Consider the following 21,433-nt stretch of genomic DNA (forward strand, 5'->3'; position numbering starts at 1 on the left):
TGAGAGGTTAATTAAACTAAGTAAAGACAAATAACCATTGATACAGGCAACAGGTTAGTTGTCAGAGACCTTCTTAGGAGCAGTTTCAATGTTATGAAGGGGCAACAGATTTTTACAGTAGGATGAGGAAAGAAGTTATTAAGAGAGGGGAGGAGAAAAAGGAGACAGATTTTAGATAAATCTTTCAAGATTTTAGCAGAGAAATGTGGAAATGATGAGTTTTTAATTTTTAATTTTGTCTTTTTATTTTACTCTGTTTCTCTCTCTGTCTCTCTTTTTTCTTTCCTCCATTACTGACAGAAAAGAGAAGATGCTAGAATATGTTTGCATGCACATGGAATAATATAGTCATTAGGGATAAAGAATTGGAATTAAGTGGTGACAGTGGTGGTGCTGAAGTAGGAAGAATCATTAAGGAGCAAAATCCTTTTGACAACTAGAGGACATGGAATCCGGAGTATAAAGTGGAGATATGGAGTCTTAAAGGAACATGGAATTTAACCATTAGTGTATTTCTACAATGTTTGTTTTTCTTGTAGGCTATAGAATATGGTTAAATTATGCTATTGTGGATGTGGTGTTGTGTTATTCAGATTTTCCCCTTCAGGAATGAAATGCTCACTCCCACAGATGCTGAGAGAGTCGAGGATTGGCAGTTTTAAGCTGAATGGCCCTTGTCTGAAGAGCCCAATTCACCCAAGGTCTTGCCCCCTTTCTGTTGGTAGCATGCGTCCAATGATTAGTCAAAATCTACCTTATTTGCCTGAAAATCTGAACAACTCTATAGAGCAATCCCATCTCTCAGAGTTCTTTTGTCAAATGCTGTTCCTTCACTTACCCATGAGTATTGGATCCTGAGAACGCTCTCCAATAAATGCAAATCTCCATCTCAGAGTCTGTTTCTTTGAAAGACAATCTATGATAGTTGGTACCAGGAATGACCTAAAAAGAAGGCCCTTGGGAAAGTGAGATTTTGGAGCTGCAGGTAATGTGGCAATGAGAATTCAACCACTTGTAGTAGTTATAGGAGTACTGGTGGCCTCTGGAGCACTGGCAGCCTCTGACATGGTAGAACAGCAATTGTTAAAACTTTCATAGGTGTCAAACTGAGACTGTATATCAATAGAAAGGGATGAACTAGCCGTGCTTGGAAATTATGGGGAAATGATAATTATAAGAGCTATGGAATTTAATGGCAATGCTGAGGAATATTTATATCTTGGAGAAAGATGAGGAAAGACTAAGGGTGATTCATCACCAAAGGCCAAGCATAAATCCTAGACAGCATCCTTGTCATAATACCTGAAAAGACTGAGGATCAGGCCTAAGACTTAATTATAAGCATAGCAGAGTTGAATTCTCAACCTAGTAGGAGTAGTGGGCCCATGAGAAGAGAATGGGGATGTCTGAGTTGAAGCACACAAACTTGAGTCCCCAGATTCCCTTGAATATTCTGGATTTAGAAGTGGTCCATTCCTCTGTGTTAAAGGTTAACACTCCTCGCCTGCCTGATGATGATGCAGAAGTTTCTGCCATCAAAGACAACAAGCTCTTACGAACTACTTCAAGAATTGTTGGGACTTCTAGGAGATAAAAGGGATCTTACCTTGACGGAGCTGAAAAACCTAACCTCCATATACAGGAGGGTCAGGAAGTATGTATGGGACAGATCCTGAGGTGATGATTCTGGGAGATAGAGTATAAAGCTGGATAATTGAGACCTTATTGATATAGGAGCATGCTTCCATAATTTAAGATTTAACATCTTAGAAAGGATCCTGGGACACATTGCTAACATATTGCTAGGATTGCCCTTGGAAACTTGGAAAAAGAAATGTCCATAACAAATGACAGAGGAATGACAAAACTAGTGTGGCAGATGGGTGAAAGAAGGGTCAATAGACTCAGAGACTGGATATTCCACATAAAACTAGAAAGACTATAAGATGTTAATGTTCTGCAGGAGGACCCAGAGAGAAACACCGGTGAAGAGGACACTGGCGAAAGTGATCCAGCACCACTGAGAAGCTCAGTGGTGGCTGTCCTGTGTAGATCATAGATGATGTTAGAAGATGCTATTATACAGGAGGCTTGCTGAAAAATGGGGTTGGCAGGATCCCCATATAGTAAATGTCAAGCTTCAGTGTTCAACAGTAAGAAGACAAGTGAGTGCAATTATTATACTAAGCAACAAAACCATAGTGACAGCCAGAAAATCTCTACCTGTAGAGAACTATGAAGATGTTTCATAGAGCAAGACATCCCTATGGGCAAGATAGGCTGCCAACAAAAATATTGTTTAATGCATACAAAAAGAGAAAATCAAATATGGATCATCAGAAAGGTAAGGGCTGCTGCCTCAATAAAAAAATATCATGATTCCCTCACCCAAATTCCAGACTTCATCCACTTTTTTTCTTCTGTAATCCATTAACTGAAAGAGAAACTGGATCTCTAGGGAAAACAACCCTACAACACCATGGGAAATATATATGGTAATGATGCTTTCAGTCTTTTTCCAAAGAGATCAGACCAGATGAACAAGAAGTGGCGAGTACGTGGAAGGCCTTATGGGAGACAACTCTCCACGGTCTCTAGAATTGCTGCTTGTTTCCAAGCAGAGGCACTGACTGCATTTGTACCGGATTATCTTTTCAAGAATCTTTGTATACCAATGAGACTTGGAAAATATAGTGTTTCTCTCTCCAAAGCAAAAGGGTAGGTTTGTTTACTGTCCCTGATAGTATGGACAGTCCCCTTCTGGACAGAGATCAGGCAGGCTTACTATTCAGTCTCAAAGATTTCAGTTCACTAACCCTTGGGTACCTCAGCTGTGATGCAAACCTACTGTGTGTGCAGAGTTTACCTGGGTCTTTTATGTTGCTCCACTACGTTTTGGTGGCAAGGAAAACAGGCAAACACGATATTCATGCTATTTGGTGAGTAACATGATTCTTCATCTCTGATCCAGGAGTTTTGCATCTTTATCGAGCATCTACAAAGCTGTCACAATTTAGCTTGCAAATAGGATAAAATCTTACATCCTTACAGTTCTTAACTATAGGCCTTCCTAGGATTCAGAGACTTGCCACATTGATAAAGTCTTCAGGGTCCAACATTCCAGGGCATGAGATATCATTACATTCCTCAACCCCCCATATTAACAAGGAGGCATAATATCTGGTAGGTCTTTTTGGGTTCTAGAAATAACATTTTCTGCACCTGGGAATATTTCTTTGACATGTATATCAGATGACACTAAAGAATGCCAGTTTTGGTGCAGTCCGAAATTGGAAAGGATTTTGCAACCTATGGTATGAGAAGTATTTCTGTTGGAAACAGATGTTGTATGGAGTATATGGAAAGCCCTAGTAGGAGAATCACAATATAGCTCACTAGGTTTCTGGAGCAAGACCATACCAGCTGTACAGAAAATTTTACACCTTTCAGAAAACTGGCTTCATACAAGGCAGGAGATAAAAAAATTTGACCATGTATTATGAAGTGGGCTTGGGACCAGAAGTGCCCATCAGGAGCTTGATTCTCTATGCCACCATCTAGTGAGATTGAGCATTATCAACAGTGATCTATTTTAAGAGAAAAGTAGTACATCCTAGGATAAATCATAGGCAGGTATGGAGGTCACAAGCAAGCTGCCTCAGTAGGTGTCCCAGACACCTGTGTCATCCACTATGGTTGCACCAGGGCCTCTTCCTCAGCCCATGCTGGTATGAGGCTGACCCCATATGACCAGCTAACATGGGAGGGAAAAGGCTGTTTATTTCATAGGTTGATTGGTTCAGTATATGAGCACAGATCCCAAATAGATTGTAACTACAATACATTCCTCCTCATGGGCTGCCATAACAGTGGTGAGTAGGAATCCCCTCACTAGTCAGAAGTTAGTGTGGTGCACCTGGCACCAAAGGAAGATAGGCAGTAGCAAATGACTTGACTGCATGGAGCCAGAAAATGAAGGAAAAGATTAGAAAATCAAGGAAAAGGCAGTCTGAGGAAGAGGCATGTGGAAAGACCTATGTGTGTGGTCACAAGTTGTATCTTTGTGATACATATTAATGCCAATCACAGAATATCCATCTCAGAAAAGCCACTACAAAACCAAGTAGACAGAGTAACCTAGCTGATGTCAGCTGCCTTTAGTCATTGGCCATCCTGATGCATCTAGACATTAAGGGAGAAATCAGAACTATGCAAAATAAATTAGGATTTATCAGTTTCTTCAGGATTTATCAATTTATTCTCTACCAATGTCTTAATGTCATCACTTTGATGAGGTCAACATTCACTTTGATAAACAAAACTAGCCGTGCAATGATACCCCATCTCCTCAGCAGTCCTCATTCCACTCTGATCCTTATGACAATCATTATGGAAAAATAAGCAAGTGATAGCCAAGATGGAAAGGATGGACAAGTTACAAAGATTGATGAATTCAATATGAATTCCCAGCTTTCCTACTGGATTCACACTATGTCCTTGAAACCATTTCCACACTCTTGTTTGGGACAATAGAGTCCACTGAACACTCATTTTTGTTCCTTAGAAGGTAGGATTAAAGAATTAATTATAGCAGGGGAAATATATATAGAACTAAAGAGCACAGGGTCTAAATAATGATTATGAAACTGGTTGCATCCTATATTAGCTTTGAGCATAGACAAATTACCCAGCCTTCTTGAATCTAAGTTTACTCATTTTAAAAATGGTTTAAATGAGGTAATTTAGAGGAAGCACTGACATAGGGTCTCATACATAGAAAACATTCAATGGGTATAATCTAATATTATTAGTAATAGCTATGCTAAAATAGGAATAGTGGTTTTTAAGAGAGAATGTTGTGAGATTAAATGAGATAAACATTATTTCACATTTGATGCACTAAAATATTGTTAGATCTTAACCATTCTCTGGTGATATTCTGAAAAAAATTACTCTTATTTACATTATAGGCACACTTTGTATTAGCTCAATATTAACGTACATATCTTCCTTATTCTCTCACCACACACACACACACACACACACACACACACACACACAAAATTAATTCAACATTTTAACTGTACATAAAGTATATTACTATCAAACATATTAATTTAATCTCAGAGTGACTGGGATTTTGGGATTATTCAAGCAATGGTATATTGGAATATACTTCTTTGCCCTGGAACAAATCGGTTTACTGAGAAAATGGATAATATAAGTAATACCAAAAAGGAAAATTTAAGGTGCTTAAGAGAACAAACCCTTACAGTTCTTTAATTATTCATATCAAGAGGAATAATATTGACAGCTTACAATGTGTTGGCACTATACTATACTATAAATTTTTTTAATTTAATTTTTATTTTATTAATGTTCCACATGCTTCTACTTTTTATTTTTAAAATCACAATAAACATGCCCCAAAGTTTTATAGAATTCATCATAAAAAAGGCAGTTTTCTGACCCCTCCCTCATCCCCACATTTTCTGTTACCCAAAGAAAATGATTTTGGGTCTTTTAATAGACTTGTTTGCAATTTTCTTTACATTTCTAAATAATATGTTTAGTTACTTTTTGATTCTTTAGAAAGATGAGATGTTAACAGAATCTTTCTCACCCCATTTTGCCCTCAAATATTTGTACTCTTCTTATGTCTCCATCATCCAAAAATGATTATGTGATAATTTGGATTAAATCTATATTTAATAACTTACATATCTTCTATTAATTTTCACTAATTTATTCCATGCTTCCCTCCTTCTGTTGAAATTGTATTTCAGTATATTAAGATCCTTTAGGTATTCCCTCTCTGTCACCTTCTCAAAGCAATGTTTGTGGACATCTCCTGACTTGCTTCAATCTGGAATTGAAGCAAGAACTGCTGTCCAGCTGTCTTTTGGAATTTCCCTTTTGCGATTGCCTAGAGGATTTCCTTGGCCTCTCTCTTGGGTCAGAACCTGTGTTTCCTTTATGCCGCATCTCCATTTTTGGTTTATTTTCTTGTTTTTGGCAAAGCGTGTCATGCTGTCATTTCATAAGACCGTGTGCAGGGAAAGTTTTATGATCTCACATGCCTAAAATGTCTTTATTCTACCCTCACTCTTGACTGACAGTGACTAGGTATAGTATTTTAGGTTGGAAATAATTTTATCTCAGAATTTTGAAAACATTTTTCCATTTTCTTATTAACAGTTTTCTTTGTTTATTTCATTTCGAGAAATCGGATGCCATTTTAACTCCAGAAGCTTAAAAATAACCTGCTTGTCCCTGTCAGTCTAAAATTCAAGATGCTGTGTTTTTGTATAGATGTATTTTCATTCATTTTTGTGGGCCCTTCATGGGCTCTCTCAGTACGGCTACTCAATTTCCTTGGTTCTAAGAATGATTCCAGAGTTTTTTGTTGTTGTTTTCTTTGTTTTTTATACCTTTCTCTGTTTCTTCTGCTCATTCTCTCTTAAACTCTGCTATGCAGTCATTGGAACTCCTGTAGCAATGTTCATGTTGTTTCTCTAATATTTTTCATCTCAGTCTTTTGCTCTTCTTTCCGATTTTTTTCAAATTTACCTTTTAATCTTTTTATTACATTCTTCATTTCTCTTATAATTTTTATTCCCTAAAGGTCATATTTGTTCTATTAGTGTTTTTTTTTTAATTATCCTCCTATTATTTCCTAGATTATCTATCTCTCTACAGTTACTTGGACACCGAACTTCTTTCTCCTCTATAAAGACGTTGGAGATTTTTTTTTTTTTATTTATTTTTCTTGCATAGTCTCTTTTCCCACCCATCTGTTCTTATTTGTTTATTTGTTCTGGCTTCTCTCCTGGCTATTGTTTGCTGTCTACTTGAATTTATGAGTGTAAACTAAGACACTTACTGGAACCTCTGAATTCGTGGGTGGGACTCATCAACTGTAATGTTCACTCAGGGTAATCTAGTTTGTCTGTTTCACTGAGCAATCATCTATGTCAGCACATTTAGAACTTTTCCCACGAGCTAGTTAGATTCTCCAGAGAAATCTCTGGATTTCTTCTGCCTGTGGGGCAGCAAATTGGCTGAAATTCTGGGTGGTTAGGTTGGAAAAAAAGACTAGGAGTTTTAATAGTAACCAGCATCATGGTGTGCAAAATGGTGTACCCTCCCACAACTGTGACTGACATTGTCTAGTCTAGAGATCACTGCGTACCCTCTTCGGAACACAAAATTCTAACCTTCTGATGGGGTGAGAGGTGGTAGTTGCCTATGCAAGTAGGAGAAGGAGTCTGGGAAGACTCTAAATCAATGTTTCCTAGTGGGACAGGTTTGTTGATATTTTGGGGCTGCATGATTCTTTGTTGTGTCACATTTAGTGATCATGACTGATCCCAGCTCACTGAATGCCAGAAGCCCCCCTCCCTTAGTCATTGTGATAACCAACACTGCAGTATTCCCAGGACTCCTAGAGATGGAGAAGTGACTGCTAAACACACTTTTATCCACTTCTCTTATTTTAAGTCCTATATAAACCCCCTCCCAGAGATACCACCAGTTCTTGAGATTTTTAACAGTTCTGCCAGAGTGCCACCAATTCTAGAGGCTTTTAGAGTTTCTTCAGTGTAAATTGAATTGCTTCTTAGCTGCTGCCAGTTTTGAATGCAGCTTTTGGAGGTTCGATAAATTATTTAATATCTATCGACTTTCCACCTTCCAAAATGTTATTGCTAATGTTTCCTTTTCTTTGTTCTCTTTGTGAGTTTGTATATTTTTTTTAAAGATTCTTTTTTTTTTTTTTTTTTGTCACTTCAGTGGGGTTTCAGCAGGGAATTGAGGCTAATGAGCACATTCTACCTACCGTCTTTAACTGTTATGATACATTCCTTTTGTGTACTATTTCATTTATGTCCACAATAACCATCTGAGGAAAAAACTCAAATTATCTCCGTGTTTAACCAAAGAAACTGAGGCTTACAGAGCTGATTTTCCTTACCTTAGTGGCCCAGCTATTAAGGAACCGAGCACTACAGTTCAGCAAGTGCTCTCACAGCCTGTTCGCAGAGGGGTTGATTGTGTGTTTGTTTGGTTTTGAGGGATTCCTTCTGTTTCACGTGTGTGTAGGGTGAGCATAATGTGGAGAAGATAGTGTGGACAAGAGGCAGTTTCAAGAATTGGAGTGTGGGTTCTCTCCCAGGGCCTCAGACGCCACCAATAGAGGCTCCATTTTGCTTTGGCACTCAACCTTGCTGACCTATGGGAGTCGAGCCCAGGCGGTCTCAAAAGTAAAGCTTGTTTTAGAAAATAGGGCATTTGAGTTACCATCAGCACCCTACTCCCCCCATTCAGACTCCATGACTTATTCCTATTCCTCATCACTGGATAGAAAATTTTAAATATTATCTTTTGGACGTGTAGTACACTCTCCTTAGAAAATCTGTCTGAAGGGGTGCCTGAGTGGCTTAGTCGGTTAAGCATCTGACTCTTCATCTTAGCTCAGGGCTTGATCTCAAGATCCTGAGTTTAATGTCTTCCTGGTTCAGTTTTGGTAGTTGATACATCTCTAGGAATGCACCCATTTCTTCCAGATTATCTAATTTGCTGGCATAGAGTTGCTCATAATATGTTCTTAGAATTGTTTGTATTTCTTTAGTGTTGGTTGTGATCTCTCCTCTTTCATTCATGGTTTCATTTATTTGGGTCATTTCTCTTTTCTTTTTGATAAGTCTGGCCAGGGGTTTTTCAATCTTGTTAATTCTTTCAAAGAACCACCTCCTAGTTTCGTTGATCTGTTCTACTGTTCTTTTGGTTTCTAGTTCATTGATTTCTGCTCTGATCTTTATGATTTCTCTTCTCCTGCTGGTTTTAGGCTTTATTTGCTGTTCTTTGTCCAGCTCCTTTAGGTGATGGGTTAGGTTGTGTATTTGAGAACTTTTTTTGTTTCTTGAAAGAGGCTTGTATTGCTATATACTTTCTTCTCAGGGCTGCCTTTGCTGCATCCCAAAGATTTGGAACAGTTGTGTTTTCATTTTCATTGGTTTCCATGAATTTTTAAAATTTTTCTTTAATTTCCTGGTTGACCCATTCATTCTTTAGTAGGATGCTCTTTAGCCTCCATGTATTTGAGTTCTTGCCAACTTTCCTCTTGTGATTCAGTTCTAGTTTCAAAGCATTGTGGTGTGAAAATATGCAGGGAGTGATCCCAATCTTTTGGTACTGGTTGAGAGCTGATTTGTGACCTAGGATGTGATCTATTCTGGAGAATGTTCCATGGGCACTAGAGAAGAATGTGTATTCCATTGCTTTGGGATGGAATGTTCCGAATATATCTGTGAAGTCCATTTGGTCCAGTGTGTCATTTAAAGTCTTTATTTCCTTGTTGATCTTTTGCTTAGAGGATCTATCCATTTCAGTCAGGGGGCTGTTAATGTCCCCCACTATTATTGTATTGTTGTCAGTGTGTTTCTTTGCTTTTGTTATTAATTGGCTTATATAATTGGCTGCTCCCATGTTAGGGGCATAGATATTTACAATTGTTAGATCTTTTTGTTGGATAGACCCTTTAAGTAGGATATAGTGTCCTTCCTCATCTCTTATTACAGTCTTTGGTTTAAAATCTAATTTGTCTGATATAAGGATTGCCACCCCAGCTTTCTTTTGGTGTCTGTTATCATGGTAAATTGTTTTCCACCCCCTCACTTTCAATCTGGGGGTGTCTTTGGATCTAAAATGAGTCTCTTGCAGACAGCATATCGATGGGTCTTGATTTTTTTATCCAATTTGACAGCCTGTGTCTTTTGATTGGGGTATTCAGCCCATTTACATTCAGGGTAACTATTGAAAGATATGAATTTAGTGCCATTGTATTGCTTGTAAGGTGACTGTTACTGTATATTGTCTGTGTTCCTTTCTGGTCTATGTTACTTTTAGGCTCTCTCTTTGCTTAGTAGTTGCTGTGGCTGAGGTTGAAGAGGTTGTTGCCTGTGTTCTCCTTTAGGATTTTGATGGACTCCTGTCTCACAGTTAGGTCTTTCAACCATTTTGAGTCTATTTTTGTGTGTGGTGTAAGGCAATGGTCCATTTTCACTCTTCTGCATGTGGCTGTCCAATTTTCCCAACACCGTTTGTTGAAGAGACTGTCTTTTTTCCATTGGACATTCTTTCTTGCTCTGTCGAAGATTAGTTGACCGTAGAGGTGAGGGGTCCATTTCTGGGCTCTCTATTCTGTTCCATTGATCTATGTGTCTGTTTTTTTGCCAGTACCATACTGTCTTGATGATGACAACTTTGTAATAGAGCTTGAAGAGGTCCGGAATTGTGGTGCCGACAGCTTTGCTTTTCTTTTTCAACATTCCTCTGGCTATTCGGGGTCTTTTCTGGTTCCATACAAATTTTGGGATTATTTGTTCCATTTCTTTGAAAAAAGTGGATGGTATTTTGATAGGGATTGCATTGAATGTGTAGATTGCTCTAGGTAGCATTGACATCTTCATAATATTTGCTCTTCCAATCCATGAGCATGGAACGTTTTTCCATTTCTTTGTGTCTTCCTCAATTTCTTTCATTAGAAACATTGCCAGAGGCAAAGGAAGCAAGGGCAAAAATGAACTATTGGGACTTCATCAAGATATAAAGCTTCTGCACAGCAAAAGAAAGTCAACAAAACCCAAAGACAACCGAAAGAATGAGAGAAGATATTTGCAAATGACATATCAGATAAAGGGCTAGTATCCAAAATCTATAAAGAACTTATCAAACTCAACACCCAAAGAACAAATAATCCAATCAAGAAATGGGCAGAAGACATGAACAGACATTTTTCCAAAGAAAACATCCAAATGGCCAACAGACACATGAAAAAGTGCTCAACATCCCTTGGCATCAGGGAAATCCAAATCAAAGCCTCAATAAGATACTATGTCACACCAGTCAGAATGGCTAAAAATAGCAAGTCAGGAAAAAAAGATGTTGGCAGGGATGCGGAGAAAGGGGAACCCTCCTACACTGTTGGTGGGAATGCAAGCTGGTGCAGCCACTCTGGAAAACACTATGGACGTTCCTCAAAAAGTTGAAAATAGAGCTACCCAATGACTCAGCAATTGCACTACCTGGTATTTACCCCAAAGATACAAAAGTAGGGATCTGAAGGGCTACATGCACCCCAACGTTTATAGCAGCAATGTCCACAATAGCCAAACTGTGGAAAGAGCCAAGATGTCCATCAACAGATGAATGGGTAAAGAAGATGTGGTATACATATATACAATGGAATATTATGCAGCCATCAAAAGGAATGAGATCTTGCCACTTGCAACGACATGGATGGAACTGGAGGGTGTTATGCTGAGTGAAATAAGTCAATCAGAGAAAGACATGTATCATATGACCTCACTGATAAAAGGAATTCTTAACCTCAGGAAACAAAGTGAGGTTTGCTGGAGTGGTCGGGGGTGGGAGGGATGGGGTGCCTGGGTGATAGACATTGGGGAGGGTATGTGCTATGGTGAGCACTGTGAATTGTGTAAGACTGTTGAATCACAGACCTCCACCTCTGAAACAAATAATACATTATATGTTAAAAAAAAAAAAGAAGAAGAAGAAGATAGCAGGAGGGGAAGGATAAAGGGGGGAAAATGAGAGCGGGAAATGAACCATAAGAGGCTATGGACTCTGAGAAACAAACTGAGGGTTCTAGAGGGGAGGGGGCTGGAGAGATGGGTTAGCCTGGTGATGGGTATTAAAATGGGCATGTTCTGCATGGAGCACTGGGTGTTATATGCACACAATGAATCATGGAACACTACATCAAAAACTAATGATGTAATGTATGGTGATTAACATAACATAATAAAAAAAAAATAGATCCTGAGTTTAAGCCTTGCGTAGGACTCCACACTGGGCATGGAGCCTACTTTCAAAAAAAAAAAGAAAAAGAAGAAAGAAAATCTGACTAAAGAAATAAATTATCCTCTAAAAATAAATTCCCACATGCTTTTTTAAGGGAATTTGCAGACCCTCTGAACCCAATCTAAGAGCCCCAGAAGTTTATGGATTCTTTTATCTTAATAATAGTAAAACTATATTCTGAAAAGCACCCACCTCAAATTTTACTTTTTTGTATATAAGAACTAGATAGATTGACATTTTTCTCCCAGACTTTTCAAATATGCTTTTGAAAAAGGTCCTTTGAAGCTACTATAGGCAAAAGTTATTTTAAGTCACTGTTACCATGTTTTTTCCTTTCTGTTCTAATGAACACGTGAACTTCTACAAATTTCAGCTCGTAATAATGAATATGAGAAGGAAGAAAAAAGTACAGTGTGTGGAGGCTTAACCTGTTTCTTGAAACTTTCTAGAGTTTTCTCTATTTACAGAGTAGGATAACTTAAGCATCGATCAATTCTCCTCCTGACGTGTTATACAGCTCAGGTAATCCACAGTAGGTTTCCCTTGGTAAATAGATTATGATGGTTTATTTTGTGCTTTAACTTGACCAGGCCACAGAGTGCCCTGGTACTTCATCAAACATTATTCTGGATGTTTCTTTGAGGGTGTTTTGGATGAGATTAACATTTAAATCAGTAAACTGAGAAAAGTAGATTGCCTTCCCTTATGTGGGTGGTCCTCATCCAATCAGTTGAAGGTTTGACTAGAAGTAAAAGCTTGACTCTTCCCAAAGTAAGAGAGAATTCTTCCTGCTTGACAGCCTTTGAACTGGGACATCAGAATTTTTTTTTCCTTTGGACTTGAACTGATTGGTTGTTTCCAGGTTTCAAGCTGTTTCTAGGTTTCAAGATTTCTAGGTTTCAAGCCTGATGGTCTTCAGACTAGAACTACACCATTGGCTTCTCAGATCTTTGCACTTGAACTCATACTACACAATCATTTCTCCTGGGTCTTCAACTTGCCAACTTACCCTGGAGATGGTGGGACTTATTGGGCTCCACAACTGCATGAGCCAATTCCTTAGAGTAAATCTCTCTGTAGATAGATAGATAGATGATAGATAGATAGATAGATAGATAGATAGATAGATAGATAGATAGATAGAAAGATAGATAGATAGACAGAAAGATACATAGACTATTGGTTCTGTTTCTCTGGAGAATCTTAACTGATATGTATATGTTAGAGAGGAGGTGATTTAATGGGAAGAGAAGGAAAATGGTTTAAAATACAAGGATGGTGTAGATTTTTCCTTTTAAAATAAAAAGATGCCATGCCACGATGCTCACTCCACAGGTAATCCCAGAATGCTGTGCAGAGCAGAGTTCTGTGGAGGCTCATGATGAATTTATTGCCCACAGAGCAACCACTTCCCTGGACCTTAACAAGCAAAATATTTAATCTATCTTCATGTCACATCAGCATCCCAGCTTTTCTTGTACTTTGAAGGCTTTTATTTTTCTCTTAAATTTGAATGGGAAGAAAGCAAAAGTTTTTTTTTTTCCTTCACATCAAAATGATTTTGTAAGTTTATGGAACCAGAGGAGATGCACCTTAAATATATAATTGTTTAAATATTCTGTTTTACTTTCTGCAACATGATATATCAGTAAATATAAGGAATCATACATCAGAAAGGGCGGAGTTCAAGTTCCAGTTCTTCATCTTTGTAGTTGTGTGAGTACAGCTAAAACTTTTATCCTACCCCGGGTTTTGGTTTCCTCTTTTGTTAAATATAGAAAATACTACCTTACATTGTTTTCTTTATGGAGTCCTTATAAAAAGTAAATAGGATAATGTATATGAAAGCATATGTACTATGTGTCTGATAATTAGTATGATACATTTTAATACAAAAAAAAAAGAGAAAGAAAAAAAGGATTGGAAAATAACTTTGCTAAGAGGAAAGCAACAGTTTTGTCAGCACAAAAAAAGATGACTATCATTCATCTCAAATCTCTAATGCTATATTTTCTTTCATATATGAGTCTATGCATAATTACAATTAGACCTAAGATGTGTGTCTACAGGCATGTCGGTATCTTTGTTACAGATATACACAAGCAGATTGAACTGCTTGCTTTCTTTTTCTGAGCTTAGCTGGAATGGTTCCAGAATGAAAGGGATATTGATTAATCCTTCAAACCCCCTATAGGCCTAAACATCAATGGGATTATCTTGAAAAGCCTAAAAAAGAGACAGAAAGATCACAGAATGTTAGAGTTAGAAGGGATCATCAAATCCTACCCTTCCCTATCCACATTTGGCAAACTCCCCAAATACACAGAGAAGTTTTGAATGAACTGCCCAAGTTCATTTGGGTAATCAGTGGATGCACAGGTACTCTAAATTGGTCTCTAACTGTCCACCCTATTGTCTCACTTTCCCCCTCACACCACACTGTTCTGACTTAGATGTTCATGTCTCCAACGGGAGCTTCCAGACCTTATGCCATGTGGTATCCTTGACTTCCTCTCAGCACAGTTGGATTTGTGCATGTGGGATTTTTTTTTTTTTTTTTTTTTTTTTTGGCCTGGAGTTCAACAACTGTTTGGAGAAAAAGCACAAAAACTGTGTTTTGGCCCCTGAAGAGAGGTGATGATTGGAAATAGGGGAGGATATGTAAAGATACAAATTTTTTTATTATCTGAGAACACTTTCCTTGGGAAGGGAACTCTCCAACCCCCTTATTGGGGCCCTAAGGAAGTGTTTTCCACAAATGAGTATCTGGATCTTCTCTTTCCACAATATTAAGGGTCTGGTCTTTGTGTAAGGGTCAAACCATCCATAGTAAATAAAGCTGTTTGAGGTGGTGTTGAGTATGGGTGTTTCCAAGTGTCACTGAATCACACGCTGACCTTAAGAAAAAGAATAGAAATGCTTCCCTTCTTAACTCCTAAACCCTCTCATAAAGCTTAGGAAAAGGAATAACAGAAGAAAAATGCATGACCTGCCTTTTTTTAAGACAATTTTTTTACAGCAATTTTAAGTTCACAGCAAAACTGAAAGAAAGGTACAGAGATATTTCATATACACTTGCATAAACCACCCAATTATCAACATCTGCCACCAGAGTGGTACATTAGTTACAACTGATGAACCTGCATTCACATATCATCACCACCCAAAGATCATAGTTTACATTAAGGTTCACTCTTGGTGTTATACAGTCCGTGGGGTTTTTGACAAACGCATAATGATGTGTATCTACTATTGTGATACCAGACAGAGTAGTGTCACTGCCCTAAATATCCTCTGTGCTCCATCTATTCATCCCTTCCTCTTCTACAACCTCTGGCCACCACTGATCTTTTTACTCTATCCATAGTTTTGCCTTTTTCAAAATGTCTTATGAGAATTATACAGCATGTAGCCTTTTCAGATTGGCTTCTTTCACTTAGTAATGTGCATTTAAGTTTCCTCCGTGTATTTTCCTGGAGGGATAGCTCATTTCTTTTTAGCACGGAATAATATTTTATTGTCTGGAGGTACCATAGTTTATTTACACATTCATCTATTGAAGGACATCTTGGTTGCTTCCAAGTTTTGGCAATTATGAATAAAGCTTCTATAAACATCCATGTGAGGGTTTTTGTGTGGACATAAGTTATCAGCTCCTCTGGGTAAATAGCAAAGAGCATGATTGCTGGATCATATGGTAAGAGTTATGTTTAGTTTTATAAGAAAGTGCAAAATTGTCTTCCAACATGGCTGTACCATTTTGCATTTCTACCAGCTATGAATGAGAGTTCCTGTTGGTCCACATCCTCACTAGCATTTGGTGTTGTCCCTGTTCTGGATTTTGGCCATTTTAACAGGTGTGTAGTGGTATCTTGTTTTAATTTGAATTTTCTTAGTGACATATGATGTGGAGCATCTTTGCCATCTGTATATGTTCTTTGGTGAGATATCTGATAAGGTCTTTGACTTATTTTTCAGTTGGTTGTTTGCTTTCTTATTATTGATTTTTAATAATTCTTTATTTATTTTGGATATCAGTCTTTTATCTTTTGCGTGTCTTTTGAAAATATTTTTTCCCAAACTGTGGCTTGTCTTCTCGATCTCTTGACAGTGTCTTTTGCAGAACAGAATTTTCTTAATTTTAGTGAAGTCGAGTTTATCAATTCTTTGTCTCATAGATTGTGCCTTTAGCATCATATCTAAATGTCATTGCCATAGTGGCCATATAGGTTTTCTCCTGTGGGATCTTCCATCTATATTACCTTATAAAAGTAAATTTTATAGTTTTATATTTTATATTAGGTCTGCGATTTATTTTGAGTTAATTTTTGTAAAGAATGTGAGGTTTGTGTTTAAATTTATTTATTATTTTGCATGTGGATATCCAGTTGTTCCAGCACCATCTGTTAAATGGGACTTCTTAACCAAACATTTTTGAGAGAAAAAAAAAAAAAAACATTGCAGTTGGCCCTGGGTAAAAGTATGAAGTTCATTTCCAGTGTCCTATCACTTTTTCTTTGTATGCTGTTTCTCCTAATTATACTATTTGTCTGAATTCTCAGATTCTTGGACTTTCTCAGGTCTTCTTTAGAGGGCAGGAAAAGGCTATTTCTCCCAAGGCTTTCAGGAGCTCAGATTATGGTTTTGTTTTAGGATTGTTTTCACTTTAAGGATGTTTGAGAAAGATGAAATTGTTTCACTAAAAGAGATACATCTCTCTTGATTGCATTTTCAGTGGTGCCACCAGGCTCTGCATGCATTTGAGATGGCATGGTGCTGAGAGTTTGAATTCTGATAATGAAGCAAGGAAACTTTTTTTTTTTCACTTTGTTTTCAGTGTCACTCTTTTTGCCATATATTCTCATTTAAAGGTTCATTGCCCAGAGGAGAGTTGTACATTGTCTGGATAGCCTGCAATTTTCTGAAACTTTGAGTATTTGCTGAGCCTTGCTAGAGTCTTGTGAATAACCCTGTATTCAGACCTACATTACCCATTAACATCACCATTAATAACACTCACATACACAAAAGTAGGCAAATATGTTAAAGAAGATGCAATAAATAGCCTGTTCGTTTTTGATCCTGGCATTTCTTAGACTAGTACCCTAAACTGTGAGCCCAGATACCAGTACTTCTTGGCTCTCCTCAGCTGTTGCTTTTCTTCTCTTGACTTTGGCTCCTGTGGTCTGTGCTATTTCTTAGCTCCTTCCTTTGATGAGAACTGTCTAAGATCTGAGTTCTTATTCTTCAATATGTGATCCAACACTCTCTACCTTTTCTTTTTAAAGTAGACAGCATAGCATCTTGGTTAATATCAGCTGGCAAACAGTTCTTGATTAACTGCAATAGCTGCTCTCAGACGTTATTTTATTTAGTCAGATTTTCTGGAGCCCTGAGATTAATTTTGGCTTTCTTAGCAGAAGATACTAAATCCTACTTACATACCGTACTTAAGTGAATTTTTCCAACATCTCCCCCACCTCTTCCACCTACTTTTCATTTCTGCCATCACAATAGCAGTGTTTCCCCATTGTTCTCCCACATAGCATTTCCTATATGAGACTCTTAATAAATATTGGGCAGGACTTATGAATTCACTTCCAACTTTGCAGTCATCTTTGAACAGTTCCTCCTAAATTTTCATGCACTATAGGAATAAGATAAAGACTCTAGTGCAAGAACAGAAGAAAAATTGCAAATAGGAACACCCCCAATTTCCTTTGCAGAATGCCAGCCCTCGCCATGAATGGAGACATTGAGCTATATTCTACCAGAGCCAAATTTATTTCCTACTCACAACTTAAAAGGATATTAGAAAACTAGAGTAATGCCCATAATGTTTGCCTTATGTTCTGAAAATCCTGATATTCATTCTTCCTTAATACTCCCACTTCCAACAATTTCATTCCATTTTCTTTGAAGCTAACTTTGTTTACTGCCTCATGACTTCAGACCCCATCAACACCCTCAAGACTGGTTTTTCTGTCTCCAACCCTCTAGCCTTAACTACGTGTTTTCCTTCTACCATGTTTACTGTCCTAAAGTACAGATTTTTCATCCCAGTTCCTAGTTCAGGACACTGAAATGGCTTCCAGTCTCCCAGGAAAGGACAGGGGCACCCACAAGTTCTATCATCTCTGTCTTTTCTCATGCTCTCCTTCCATGTGAATCCCTTGTACCAGGCAGATGGATGGGTCCACAGTCCCATCACAGAATTCCTGGTGGGTCTCAGCTTTTGTGTGTAACCCGTATCCATATCAGCTCTGTCTGCCTGAAAAGTTCTACTTTTTTTTTCCTACTTAGCTCTAATGCGTTATCCAAGTCTTAACTCAAATTTTCAATTTTTATTTCTTTATGAAGACTTCCTTAGCAATCTAAAAGAATTTCCTTCCTCTTATCTTCAGCCACATTTATTACTTGCATTAATCATGTTGGCACAACTTAATCATTAGTGATTCTGGTTATTTTTTCATATGCATCTCTTTTGTTTACCCAGTTGTACAGGAAGTCCACAAAGCAATAAAAGTAAGCTCCCTGTAAGACATATCTGATTCTATCATTCCCTTGTCTAAAACTCTCCAATAGATGCCCTTTGCAGCGAGGACGAGGCTCAAATGCTTGTAAGGCCCTTCATTACCTGACTTATGCCCACCTTTCCAGCTTCATCTACACCTGTTTACTGTTTCCTCTCCTTCAGACTTTAAGGCAGCAGATTTACTTTATAGATTTTATGTTCTTGCCTCCAGTCCTACATATAATCAGCTATCAAAACCTTGAACTTCTACCTGCTAAATATCTTTAGAAACTATCCCTTTGTTCCCATCCTTATTGCCCCTAATTTAAACTATAGCACTGTTTACTCTTTTCCAGAATAATGACTTACCCTTCTCTTGTCCTGAGTGATTTTTTAATATAAAGTGTTGAGTTTGAAGTGATTCTGAGTTATCAAAATAGGTATTGAGAGTATGGATTTGGATATGTATATGCAGGGGTAAAAAAAATAAAACAGGAGTCATTGTTAAATTGCTAATTAGAGGAACAGATGATGATAGAAACAAGGAAGAGAATATAGTGTGAGTGGAGGAGAGGGTGTAAGTCAGAACACCAAAGATATCTAACATTTTATAAATGGAATCTGAGAAGGAGCAACCGGAGAAAGAGAGGAAAAACAAGCTAGTGGGGTTATGAGAGACAAGAGGAGAAAGTGACATAAAACAAGGTTTATGGTGCCCAATCCTGAAAGCAGATCCAAGGCAGATAAGGATTGAGATGCAATGTGTTATAATGTAGAGGAACGGGTCAAACTTACTGTGCATTTACTATATGCCAAATACTTGACCCATGTGAGTTAATTTAAATTTTCTAGACCACCAAGGTAGGTTTTTTCTTGTAGGACAAAAGAAGCTGTTTTTCTGTTTGTGTTTTCTCCAAGTCAGTAGAGATTTGAACAAACCTAATGCTGATTGGTAGGACCTGCAGAGAATCAGGAATTGCAGGGGACAGAAGAGAAGATAGAGGGAATTCAGCTAGACAGGCAGGAGGCAGTGGATGACGAGTCCAGGTAGAGGGATGAGTATAGACCAAGAGCAGGAGGACCACAATGCCTTCCATTTTCATCTGGGCCTTGGCTGGGTGATACATGGACTGCCTGGAAGTTGAAAGAAAGAAAAAGCTAAGAAAAAGATGCCAATTCTATCTAATGGTTTCATTTTAAGGGTAATGTAGGGGTGGGCTCGTTTGCTGGCAGCGTTATTAAAGGTAGGAAGGTGATCAGTGCGTTTGGAATCTGAAGATCTGGGTTCCAATTTCCCAGGTTTGATGATTTTCCTAAAGTATCTGAGCAGGCCTTTTAGCTGCTAAGACAGGTTCACATCTCCCAACTTAGAGAGTTGTCATGGCAACATTTAACCCAGGGCCTGCCACATAGTAGGCATTCCAAAAACTTATAGTTAAATCTGAATCTACGTTGCCCTCCCCCTCCCCCTTTTAGCTTATTGAATTCGAAATCAGTAATGAGCTGTTTCAAAGCTTCCTGCCAACAGCCATTGTAAGGATAAAAAGAAAAGAAAAAAAAAAAAAGAAAAAGCTTTAGTAAGTAGACAGAGCTATATTCTCTGTAGAAAGGAAGGGTGCTCTGACTTAGTGCCCACCATGCCCAGGGCCATTAATGAAGCCTGGCTCCTTTTTCTCATCATTGCAGCCATTCAGAAAGAGAAAGTTCTTCTTGGCAAGGAAGTGCTATTTTCAGAGACGAGATTAGGCTCATTTTGGGCAGGAGCCGGGCTTCTTCAGTCCCGGCACCTCTGAAGATTAGGTTAAAAGGTAAGAAGGAATGACTCAGAATAATTGCATTGCTTTACTGTGAACTTTAAGATCTTTTAGTGGAAGAGTTTTACGAGCAGTGATAGATAGTCATGGAGAGAGGAAAAGTACAAACCCAGGGGACAAGAACAGCGATGCCTGACTGAATTTCTACACAAAAGGGTTGGCCAGATTTGTTGTTTTTTCTACGTCCCCCAATTTCACAGGAATACTTTTAATATGACTTCATTTTCCCAGGTTCTGAAAACAGATTTTCCCCCCATCCACCTTCACCAGATAACTGCATGTTTTCTATGAAGCGGATTTTAGAAATTCCATTCTGAGATCAGGTATATCAAAGTAAACACTGTCTATCCATGTAAAGTTCAGTTGTTATTTTATAATTGGGGAAAATATATACCATAATGATAGCTCTCAGCCAGAACCTAATGTCTTACTTCTCAGCACTAATCCAGCAAACTATCAAAAAATACTTATTGACCCCTTATTGAGTTTTTAGCTTAATGCTGAGCTGTTTGGGAGATGCAGAAGAAATAAAACTAGACAGTCCCTAGACTTAGGAGTGTACAATCTACTTGGATGGAAAAGGCGTGGTTTGGCTGACCACCTGATGATAAGGGGTAACACACAATCACAGCTATTCAAGTACAACCTGTACTAATTATTGTCATTTCCTTACCTGTCCTGCTCCTGCCTCCATCCACTCAGGTCCCATAGTCAGAGACGTGGGAGGATCCCTCAACTCCTCTCTTTTTCTGATCTTCCATGTCTGATCAATTGACTAGTCCTATGGTTTCTACCCCTAAATATCTCTGAATATGTCTACTTATCTCTGGTCTCTGCCACCATCACCCTCTTGAGGATACCATCTATACTCACCTGGAATACATCTAAAGTTTGATAAGTGATTCCTTGACTTCCAGCCATGCCCTTTGCCAACCCATTCTACACCATGAGCCAGAGTGCTCTTTCTAAGTGGCATACCTAACAGTGTCCTCAATTTCACACACAGCCCCAAATTTCACACCTCTTTTCATCAAGCCAGTTTAAACCATTCTGTTTAAAACCATCTGATCATTTGGTCCTGGCTCTTAAAACAGCCTGGGCTTCCCAGTGTGGCTTGAAGGCACCTGCTACTCTGGCTGCAGCTTGACTCAACAGACCTCTCCGGCCACTGAACAGAAGGATGTACAATCTGGCCCCACTGACTCCCTTTCTGCCCCTCCCC

The sequence above is a fragment of the Zalophus californianus genome, chromosome 14 (assembly GCF_009762305.2).
Source record: "Zalophus californianus isolate mZalCal1 chromosome 14, mZalCal1.pri.v2, whole genome shotgun sequence".
Lineage (NCBI taxonomy): Eukaryota > Metazoa > Chordata > Mammalia > Carnivora > Otariidae > Zalophus > Zalophus californianus.